General features: G+C 51.5%; 1 protein-coding gene across 2 annotated transcripts in view; it reads left to right on the top strand.

The window, feature by feature from the left end:
* Positions 1-11,816, top strand: part of MICAL2 (microtubule associated monooxygenase, calponin and LIM domain containing 2) — a 235,169-nt gene that overhangs the window by 35,977 nt on the left and 187,376 nt on the right. The window lies entirely within an intron of this gene.

Raw genomic sequence — 11,816 nt, 5'->3', positions numbered from 1 at the left:
TACCTACCTTACCTACCTACCTACCTACCTACCTACCTACCTACCTACCTACCTACCTCCATCCCACCAAATGGAAAGCCGAGACGCGAGCAAAGAATCACACACAAATGCTCCTGGTGGGACTATCATAGTAGCCTAAAGATGGAAGCAAGCCCAGTGTTTAACAGATGAGCAGAAAGACAAAATGGGTATCCACACCCCGGATGGTCACTTAGCCATAAGTAGAAGTGAAAACTGATGCCACGGATGAACCTTGAAAAGACCGTGCTTAGTGAAACACGAGAGGGCTTCGAACGTGCATGGAAAATGCCGTTATCTTTTCATTCCATTTTCTTCCCCATACACTTTTTGAAGCCCTCTCGTAAGCCAGACACACAAGGGAAAAGACTCCACCATCGCATGTATATGAAATCTCCAGAGCAGGCAAATGCATGGAGACAGGAAGCCAATTAGTGGTTACTGGGGGTGGAGGAAGGGAAGGAGGAGGGTTTTGTTTTTTTTTTTTTGCTTCAGAGGCTCAGCACTTCTGGTTTGGGTTGATTAAAAAGTTTTGGAACTAGAGAGTTGCCAAAATTGTGAGTATAATTAATGCCACTGAACTGTAGAATTAAAATGGCTAATTTCATGTCATAAATATTTTAACACACACCAAGTCACAAAACGTAACAATGCAAACATCAGGACTGCTGGTCCTGGAGGAAGCTAGGGTGGAGCCCATCTACTGGCCCAGTCCACCCCCACTTGGCCAGGTGTGCCATCCTTGGAGATGTGCCCGAGGACCCCTCGCTGGCTGTCCTAGCTTTGTTCCTGCTGCTTCTCGAAAGCGTAGGGGATTTCATGTTCAAATCTCAGATCCTGGCTTCCCAACTGTGTTGACATGGCAGGAGGCTTTGGACAGCCCATTTGTCTTTTCTGACTCAGGTAGGGCTTACCTGTCTGCCCATGCAGGTGCATGTACCAGCTCATAAAGACTTTATGCAGTTTACCGGCCTCTTGAGCTGAGTCAGGAGTGTAGACAGCTGTGTGATTGGCAGGATGGATAGCTTAATGGAAGGAAATGGCAGCCTACCTGTGAGTTCAGTACAGCTGGCAGCCACCAGCAGCCCATCAGCAGAGGCATGTGTGGTGCCATGCTATGAGTCAGCTTGCATGTCTATGGAGATGGAGTCTGATGGGGGAGGACTGCCTGGCGGGAGCCTGAAGAAACCCAGAAAGGGAGGTCAGGCTGTACAGTGCAGATGTGTGTGGAGCCCTGGGGTTTTGTGACTAGGATGAAAGTGATACTCATGGGATGAGAAAGGGGATGGGGGTGGGATATGGACACTGGTTAGGTGGGTCACGTGGTAACTCAGGACAGGGTTGACCAGCCCCTGAGCAGAGAACACCATGTATTCTGAATTTTGTGTGATGTCCTTGAACCCCACCCCCATCCCCACCCCCACACAAGCTGTTATTTCGCATCTCCCATCTCCTAGACACACAGCTGGCAGGCCTTGAGAGGCGCAGCCTCTGGCACCGAGGGTAACAGCTCAGTGAGGCAGGCAGTCTCACACATAGCTCAGTAATATGCATGCGTGAAACCGTCATAGAAATTTCCAGAGTCCGGTGCAAGAACAGGGGCAGAGAGGAGGTCAAAGTATGGCTTCAAAGAACAGTGCAGCTAAAAATAAGCTGGGCCGGGAATCAGTGCTTTTAATCCTGAATAACTCCAAAAGGCCAGGACTATTACTGCCCATTTTATAGATGAAGAAACAGGTTCAAAGGGGTTAGGCAATTAATCCATCCAGGTGCACACAGCGAGGACAGTGTGGGCCGGGGTTTGCATCCAGTCGGCCTGATTCTGAGTCCAAATTGTACCTATTGTTCTCTGTGCCTGGGCCAGCCAGCTCTAGAGACCAGTGGGCCTTGGCCAAGTGGGCAGGGTAGGAAAGGGTGTTGCAGACAGAAGGTCCAGCATATTTAGCGCATTAAGTTCGCTGAATGGGCTGGAGGCTTGAAGGGGCTCCATTTCTCAGAGAACGCAGGTGGTTTGATAAATCTAGATTGAGGACAAGGGATGGGGACAGGTGTGGAGAGGCTGGCCTGGGGCTAGCTCATGAGGGGCCTCTGTTGCTTTTCTGGATTAAGGTGCTTGGATGTGACCCTGAAGAATGTCTGGGAGCTATTGAAGATCAAAACAGGAAGTGCACCCGACTCAGCGTACATCTCCAGTACACACATCCCTCTGACAGCATTTTGGGGAATCGGTGGGTAGACCAGTGGGAGGTGAACGTGCAGGCGGGGAAGTGGTTGTTAGATTTTGCGAGTCCCAGGGGTGAGTGGGCGCAGATCTGAGCCAAGGCAGTTGTGGCCGTGGGCAGGGTTGTTGAAAGGCAGAGCTTGGTGACCCGCTTGGTGGGTCAGCTTAGTGGCTGTGCAAGATGAGGGAGAGGGCTGGAGAAGGTCAACTCCAAAGTCTTGGCTTGAGAGTCTCGGTGCTTTGACCAGGGCGGGAGCTTGGAAGTGGAACAGGTGGGGTGGGAGGGAAATGGACAGCACTTGGGGTCCCTGTGAGGCAAGGCAGTCAGGGAAGAGCTCTCTGATGAATCGTTACAATCTGGAATAACGCCGTCTACTGCTGGAATGCCTGCAGTGGAGACAGGTTTGTGGGCTATTAAGACTGATTGATCAAGTTGACCAGTGGGAGTGTTGAGGTCTTTAAGAACCAGACAAGACTGGGAACAGAACATTGGGACACAATAGCATGTCAGGGTCGGGGGAGAGACCGTAACAAGAGAAAATAGGGTAAATGGTCGCTGTGGAGCAGCGATCTTGGTGAGCAGGTGCATTCTGGGCCCAGGAGGCCGAGGGCACCAGAAGGGAGGGGAAAACCAGCTGGTGGCGGGTTGAAGGGGAAGGGGAGGTGAGGGAGTGAACAGTGCCGTGCTGTTTATAAATAATGAGCGTTTTAAGTAGCACATGCTTTCGCCAAGCCGCATAGTCCCCTCGGGTTCCTCTCCTATGCACAGTGTGTGTTGGGGGCGTTAGAGTGGTTGAAGACCCAAACAGGAAGGGGGCCTGACTGCATGGACATCTGCAGTCCAAGCTTCTCCTGGACGCCCTTTTGAGGGGCCGGTGCCTGCACATTATTTATTTACCTGGGAGCGGGGCTTGTGGGGCATGCAGTGTTCTCTGGAGACACTGGGCTCGGGAGGGAAGCTAGGAGAGCCCCATTTTGTTTTTGTGTTTGTAAAAGTAAATATTAGTCTCAATGTGGCTGAACTTGTGTCCATTTGGGGGGGAATGACTTCATACTGATAAATCCACAGAGCCGAAAAGCAAAATACGCTAAAAAGCATCTGTCTGGCAATGAGTCCCTTTTGAGGGGGGTTATATTTGAAGATGGGGGTCACTCGGCATAATGTTTCCCCATGTGTGGGGAGAGCCCAGCCCTCAGACATAGCTTGCTGGGGTGTGAGCATTCTGGGGTGGGGCAGGGCCTCCTCCTAAGTGACCAAGTCTCCCAGGCCCAGGGCTGTACACACAGTGAGCAGGTGCCAGCAGGCCATGCGTTTCAAGGTCTGGCTCTCAGGACTTCGATGCCTCTTCCCAGCTTTCCTGGCTTGCCTTATAGACTCAGCTTCCTGAGAGCTGATTTCCGGAAGCCAGGAGACTCTGGGTCTTCCAGAAACAAGGCCCCGAGGAGTGACCTCAGGGCATGCTGGACTGAGATAGAGGAGGAGCAGAAAGGTTGCTGTGAGAGTGAGCTGCCCCCACCCTCTGGGAAAATGCACTCACGTCTACCTTGGCTTACTGTATCTTGAACTTGAGTTGGTGGTGGTTGCCCCCTCGGCAGTGTGTCAGGAAGTGAGCCCAGGTGTGGCACCTTCATTTAATTTCCACAGGAACTCTATGGTGTGTATGATTTGCTCCAGGAAGGCCTGAATGACTCCGCCATGCCAGGTTAGCTTGGGGACATTGTGGAAACCAAGGACGCGGATGCGTACTCTCCTGTCTTACACCATTTGCAATGGGACAGGGATGGGGTTTTTCAGCATCAGATATGTCTGTGTTTAGGGTAGAGGCTAGGGAGTGGGATGAACAGGCTTATTTCTGGGCCAGGCAGCATTTCCAGAATATTGAGACTGGGTGGTGCAAACAGCACCCTTATTGTTACCTGTAAGGTGAGAGGTTTGAATCCACGCATAGGCTTCTCCAAAGAAAGGCTGATGATCTACTCCCCCAAAAGGAGTCTGTCATTGGGACCGCATCAAGCAGTTTTACTCTCCCATGCATAGGGGGCACCTTGAGTTGGACAGACTCCATGGTGACTGTTTCTCTTCTTTGAATGGAACCTAAGATATAAAACAATGGAACTGGCTCTATGGAAAGTTGGTCTACAACACCATGGTGGTGAGACCCCGTGTGATCTGTCTTATTCAGAGGGAAGGCTTTCTGACACGGGCCAATTTCATAGGGTGTGGGGGCTTCCATGTGGATATGCTGAGCAAATAGTCCAAGAAGCTGGATGCTATGAAGAAGACTAGGGGAGGCATCAGGATTGGAGGAAGGCTCACGAGCAACCAACAGATGGCTCAACCTTGTGTGCGGACTTACTGATGAAAGCCCAAGACTTTCAGTCCAAAGTCAAAGCCTGCAGGTTTGGACAACGCCTCAACATGGAACAAGAATTCTTACAACTAGACAGAATGACAAATAGAGAAGAGATTGAAAGTATCCAGGATTTCATTTTACATAGATCCACAATCAATGCCCAGGAAAGAAACAGCCAAGCAAGCCAGCAACATATCACCCTGGGCAAATCTTTAAGGTACCAAAATGTAAGGGTATCGCTTTAAGGAGCAAGGTGCACCTGACCCAAGTCGTGGTTTTTCTAACCTCAGATGCTCAAAGGTCTGACAGTGGATAAGGAAGACCCAAGATGAACTGATGCCTTCGAACTGTAGTGAGAGCAAGGAGTTTTAAGTATATCATGGATGCCAGCAGAATGAACGAGCCTGCCTTGGAAGAAGTCAGCCAGAAAGTTCCCAAGAAGCAAGCATGGGCATGAGACTTCACCTCACTTTGGACATGGTATTAGGAGGGATCAGCCCTCGGAGAAGGACATTATGCTTGGTAAAATGGAGAGTCAGAGGAAAAAGACTCCAAATGTGGAAAACAGACCCAGTGGCTACACTCTTGCACGTACACATAGGAACAGTGTTTGCTTCGGTTGTACACAGGGTTGCTATACGTCAGAACCAACCTGACAGCACTCAGTGGAGGTGATATTTCTCCCCTGTGAAAGGTAAATCACCGAGTCTCGAAGGACTTCTCATCACGAAAGCTGATTTCTCACATGGTAAGTGCTGCCTTGCACACAAAATCGGAAACAGGGTCCCTGGTTGTAGAGGCTTCAGTGTGTGGTGCGCCCCTCCTCTTCGTTCCTCCAGCTCCCCAGCAGGCATCTCGAGGGAGGAGATCTCAATGCAAGGTCAAACAAGGGCAGTGGCAAGTATGCCAATGAAACGCTAGCTGTGCGGTGGTTCTCAAGTCTTGGTCAGTATGGCAGCCAGGCTAGCTGATCCCTACTTCTTCTGGGCTCCATCATTCCCCAGCCCCCCTTGGAACCCCACAAGCCCATGTGACAAGAGCTAGAAGATGGCAGTGAGCAGAAGGGTGTCCTCCACTTCTAGGACTTGCCAGGGGTCCTCTTGCTCTCCTGCTGAGGGTGGCAGAGTCACAAGGAAGAAGGGGCCCCATTCCCTTGACACCCACGTGGAGGAAAGCCCATCACTGACCAGGAACATGTGTCTTCAGCTTAACCTATGTGAGCAATGAGCGTGCATTGTGTGAAGTCATGAGGTTCAGGGCTTTGCCTGTGAGGAAGAACATATCAACGTACATAGCTTTCGTGCCCTCTACTTGATGTGGGGCAGGATGGGTGGGGTGGGTAATCATGGAGGGTCGGGGCATGGGGGGTGGGGGCGCGGCTGGTGGCTTCGAATTCTAGCATCTAGTCTCAGGTTCACCATTGATAGTCATGAGACTTTGGACAAGATGCTCAGTTTTCTAATTCTTTGACAAATGAGCTTAGCGATAGTATCTCTCCATGCCTTGCTATTTCATGGTGATGAATTGCCGTAATGCACCAAGAGCTGTGAACACACTGGGCGCCATAAAAAGCCATAGCTAAGCTCACAGCCATCCAGTCGATTCTGACTTTTAGGGACCCTGTAGGACAGAAGAGAACGGCCCCTTTGGATTTCCAAGGCTGCCATCTTCATGGGGCCAGAAAGGCCCATCTTTGTCCCACAGAACACCTGGTGCTTTTAAACAGCAAACTTTGTGATTGGCAGCCGAATGCATAAAGTCTCCTCGGTGATTGCTCACGCAATGTCGACTATTCTTGTGACCCAAGCATTTGCTCTGTCTCTTACTCCTTCATTTAGCACGTGCTCCAGAGCGGGGACTTTGTGCTGTGACCTGTGTGGGCTCCTTAGCCATGCCGTCACCTGCAATCACGGCCCTGTGACTCGAGGCAGGCGGGCAGAGGAACCTCGAACAAGGGCAACAGCCACGCTGCTCCAAGGTTATTATTGGAAGCTGAAACATCACGTCCTGTTGTTTCCCAGAACATGCAGAAATCGTTTGTTCATATTTCTGGGCAGTCAGTTTTATTTCAATTTCATACCAAGCTAGAAAAAGACCACAGCTGGGGGTGGTTAATAAGGGAGACTAAGAAAGAAAAGTTGGGGGACATACAACAGAAGAGTGGGTGAAGGGAGACGCCAGATAGTGTAAGGTATGACAAAATAATAATTTATAAATGATCAAGGGTTCATGAGGGAGGAGGGAGTGGGGAGAGAAGGGGAAAATGAGGAGCTGATGCCAGGGGCTTAAGTAGAGAGCAAATGTTTTGAGAATGATGAGGGTAACGAATGTACAAATGTGCTTTATACAATTGTTGTATGTATGGATTGTGATAGGAATTGTATGAGCCCCAATAAAATGATTTAAAAAAACAAAACAAGAAAAGCTACAGTCATAACAACATATTATAAAGTTGAAAAAAAGAAAGAATGAAAAGCTATGTCCCTCAGGATCCTCTGGTTAAAAAACCACACAAAACCTGGCGTTCCTCTCTGGGAGGAGGGGACAGAAACCCCACGAAGGGCATGGGCCCTGGTTCTCCAGGAGAAAGGCCGGCCGGCCGCTCCAGCTCCCGGGTCCTTCGCAGTGCCGGGCTGGTACTTTCCCTCCACAGTTCAGTCGTTGCTATAGTGACCTGGATGAGCACCTGCCACGTCCCCGCTTATGGGAACACTGAACGTCAGAAAGTAAGTGGCGGGGCCTAGGGTACACTGGGAGGCAGTGGGTCGGTACCCAGATCTCCTGAATTGAAAGACCGCTCTGATTGAAAACCCTGCTGGTGTAGCGGGCTATAAAGGTTTACAGTCCCAGAACCCGCAGGGGCAGTTTGACACTCTTCTCCGGGGTCACTATGCTTAGGATACCAAGGCAGTGAGCTTTTCGAATCCTCTGCTTTTAAGGTGCATAGAACTCTTTCATCTGGGAAGCTGGCGAGAAGGCGTTCCGCCTATGAGTGACGGTCCCTTATCCTTTCCTTGTGGTTTGGGCTTTTGCGTTGTCGTGAGCGAGGGTGGCCGAAACACTCCTTCCTGCCTACCTGATTCTGATTGACAGCAACCTTCTGATGTGTAGTCACTGTACGTGACAGAGTAGAACTGCCCCATCAGTCTCCCAGGACTGTAATCTTTATGGGGGGGCCCTCGTGGTGTCGTGGGTGATGCCTTGGGCTGTGAGCTGCATGGTCGGCAGTTTGAAGCCACCAGCAGGCTGGGCTTGCTTCTCCCGGAAGCAGTTACAGCCTCGGAAACCCACGGAGGGTCACTATGAGTCAGCATTGACTCGATGGCAATGAGTGTGTTTTGCTCCAAATCGTTACGGAAGCAGACTGCCGTGCCTTTCTCCTGCGGAGCAGCCAAGTCCGAGGAGCAGCCAGCGCTGCAGCCACTGCTGTGCCGGCCACTCGGCTCCGCGTCATGTCGACACCGCCCCACCCCTTTCTTGAGCAGTTTTATTGGCATCTAATTCCCATATCCTACAATTCCATCCTTCAGGCCCATTAACATAGAGTTGTACAGTCATCACTATTCTTAAACCTAGCACACACGAGCCCACTAATTCACCGCCCTTTGAAATGGGCATTATTGTCCCGTTTTACAGAAGAGAAGAGCAAGGCTGCGGTAGGTGAGGTAATTTCCCCAGAGTCACATCACCAGCACCTTTTTTTTTTTTTCAGACCAGATCCACACCCATGCTTGCTCCGCCTCAGAGAAGCCATGGCAGCCTGCTTATCCCCTCCAGGGGCGCGGGGTTTGATTTTTGAATTCTGAATGTTCTGATGTTCTTCTGCAAGGAGACCTACCGACTGTGGGTACTAGGATAACTCTTAAGGTCTTTGCTTTAAATGAGAAAGTTGATTTTAAAGGTTGTAGCCCATGAGCTGAGATCGGGGCCAGCCAGCCTGAGCCTGGTACGGACTGCGGGGTACATGTCCAAGGCTGCGTTTATCTCCCCCTTCAAACCATCTCCCTCCACCTCCCTTATCTCGCTCCAGATAAGGGCTAGTTCCTGGAACTCCCACTTCCATGCACTCCCTCGGCACCGCCTTTGGCTCTTTCTGCACGGGGCCCTAAGATTAAGTTGTTCATTTTTCTCTTGGGGAGGAGGGAAGACAGTGTGGGCCGGAAGGAGACAGGTTCTTCCAGCCTGTAAAATCATTCTCTGTGAGTCATCTGGCTCTATGTTTCTAAATAGTTTCACTGTTTTAAACATGGAGGAATTGGCAGTCCGGAGAATTGATTTATCAAAGTTTGGGTGTTTCTCCCCTCTGCCCCCCAAACGGGTGCCTTTCCTAGACACAAACCTGCCCCGTATGCTGACAGATGCAGTGTGCATGGCTGTGTCTGGTCTCTCCTTCTTCCCTGGCTCCCAGCCTTCACAGCAGCCTTGCAAGGTCAGGGATTAGCAGCAGTCTTTGGCATAAAAGAAAAAAGAAAAGAAACTGAAGGCCAGAGTGTAAGTGGCTTGTACAAAATAGCTTTTGGGTGGCGGAGGGGAGCACTCTGAGCTTTGACCTCAGGCTAGAAGAACTCCAAAGCTTTGGGACCGCCAGCCCCTCCGCAGAAAGGACTGCCGGGCATCAACCATCAACCAAACCGGCTCCATCCTAATCGGTGACAACCCCAGGCTTTCCATTTTTTCAGAAGTTGCCAGGCCTTTCTTTGGAGGCTCCTCTGGGTAGACTTGGCCCGCCAGCATTTCCGTTAGCAGCCAAGCGCCTTTAACTGCCTGTGACACCCCAGGATGCCGCAGGAGAGCAGTCAGATTCCATTAGTCCTGTGCTTGTTGCTGGCGCCTGCCCACTTTGTTCGGTGCTGGGCAGCACAGCAGTCCGCACGATGGACGAGACAGAGAATGGTCGGATGCCCTGAAGGACTTTCTGGGTGGTGCTCCCCGGGTGGCCCAGTGTGCACGTGGGGAGAGCCACAGTGCTGTCCTTGGCCGTGTTTGGATGAGCGATGTCCAAGGGAGCGCTGTACACATCCAGGCCAAGCAGAGCCGCTCTCCAAGCTTAGGGGGCTACGTGGACCAGAATAGCCAGGTATGGTGTCACGGCCGACCGAGGCCTGGCTGGGGTGTGGACCTCAGCTGGGTCTAGAGGCAGGATGTACACATTCCCGCAGGGAGGCCAGGTGTATTGGAGGCTCGAGGGAAGGTGGGAGTGAGGGTCCTGTGGGTACTGCTGGTACGGCCCTGACGCTCCTCTGGTGTCTGGCTGGCTGGCACCAGGAACACTTCTCTGCCCCCAGCAGACTGTTCCTTGTGGGTGGCACCTTGAAGTCATTTGCTTCCCTTTGAGTGTACTTTTATTCCCCAAAGAGAAACGCGAGTCCCCCACTTGCTCCATGAGCCGCTGACCTCAGCTTTCTGTACTGCAGTCTGGGCAGTCCTGAGCTTTGAGCCCAGGAACACAGAGCCCCAAAGTCCCGAACAAGACCTGTTTGACGGGAGCCAGAAGAGGCCAGAAGCTACTCTGAGACTCACCCCCAGCTTCACCACCCGCCGCCCACCCTTGGCCATATCCTGTTCTCAGTGGTCCTTTCCTGCTCTGCTCAGACCACGGGGAAGCCAGCTCCCCACGTTGGCATAGCATAGATCTGCCCTGGACACCCCCTCCCCTCCCCCTCCTCCCCACCTCATTATCAGGTCTGACACACTGAGCATGCTGTCATCCCTCCGGGGCACTGGCTCTTCCCAGACTCCTATCTGAATGGTGCTTGCTTTCCCTGGAACACCCCCATCTCCCACCCACACCCCCAGTCTTCTCCTAAGGAGCCCCGGTGTTGCAGTGGTTAAGCACTCGGCTGCCAATGGAAAGGCCAGCAGTTCAAGCCCACCAGCTACTCTGCAGGAGAAAGATGAGCCTGTGCTCCGCAGGGTGACAGGCAGCCCTGGAAGCCGATGGCACAGTACCACTCTGTGCTATCAGGCCCCTATGACTTGGAATCGACTTGGCGGCAATAGGTTTGGTTTGGATCAGTCTCCTAGTAAAAATTCCCTGTGTTCCTAAGAGAGTAGCTTCTGGCCTCCTCTGGGTCCCGTCAAACAGGACTTGTTCGGGACGTCCGGGCTCTGTGTTCCTGGCCTCAAAGCACTTGTCTGGTCCTTGGCAACCTCTCTTTCTTGCCTGGTGTCCTCCCTAGGCTGGGCCTGGCCCTGAGTTGGTCATCTCTCCATCCCCAGAACTCAGCATGGTGCTTGGATCTTGGCGTGGGAATGTATGCATATCAGTATCATTGAGTAGGCGTCCTAGTGTTTTCAGTGGCTCCAGTTTGCAGAAGTTGATCGCCAGACCTGTCGTCCAAGGCACCTCTGGGTGGCTTTGAACTTCTAACCTCTCATTTAGCAGCCCAGTGTGGTAACCGTCTGCACAGATGGTGCCACGGACTCTATAATTGTCACTGGATGAATGAGTAAGGGATTAAGGGAGAAGATAAACACCTTTCTTTGCTTTTCAGTCTGACCAGCCAGTCAAGTCACCAGAGGGCCTCGGGCTCGGTGTGTCTGCCTACCTCCCCTTGCTGCGCTGTCTCAGCCATGCCATCCTCTGAAGACCCCTGCTCCCATCCCCCAGACAGCCAGCGCAGCCCAGTCCCTCCATGCTGGTTGTACTCATTTGGATTCTAGAAAACGAGCTGGTGCTCTGGAAAATCAGTTCTCATTTATTTTTGTTGCTTTGAAACTTAAATGCCTTTCCTAAGAAATGCCTGAGGTTAGAATAGGGCAGAGAGAGAGAGGACCATGCCCAAACCCAGACAAACTATTTTTGTGATGTGAATGAGCACTCATTCCATTCCCCCTTCCATTCGCCTAGGCACTTATTGCAAATTGTTGCCAGTTTGAGAGGAGAGGTGTGGGTGCATGGTTGTGTGCCCATCCTTGTGTGTCCCTGTCTGTCCCATCTACCAACTGAGGCAGCCGGTGTGCCTCCAGAGACAACCAGGAACTTGAGGAGTTGCCTTTTGGCGTCTTTCTAGGGGAATAACTTACCGTCTGGTGACTAATGAAGGAAGGCTTTAAACTTCAGACTTGGAAAGATAGCTGACGGTGGTGAAACCCACAGGGGACTCTGATTTGGGTTTCCTTTTGCCACAGTCTCAGGAAACATGGCTGGGTCACATTAGTATTTGTCAATCACTTTGCAACACCAAGAATGATAGGTTTTCAATGGTGCTAAATCTGGAACA

This window comes from Echinops telfairi, unplaced genomic scaffold, assembly GCF_000313985.2.
Source record: "Echinops telfairi isolate 266 unplaced genomic scaffold, ASM31398v2 ScPeMD7_60;HRSCAF=208, whole genome shotgun sequence".
Classification (NCBI taxonomy): domain Eukaryota; kingdom Metazoa; phylum Chordata; class Mammalia; order Afrosoricida; family Tenrecidae; genus Echinops; species Echinops telfairi.
This window is presented reverse-complemented; position numbering and strand designations above follow the sequence as displayed.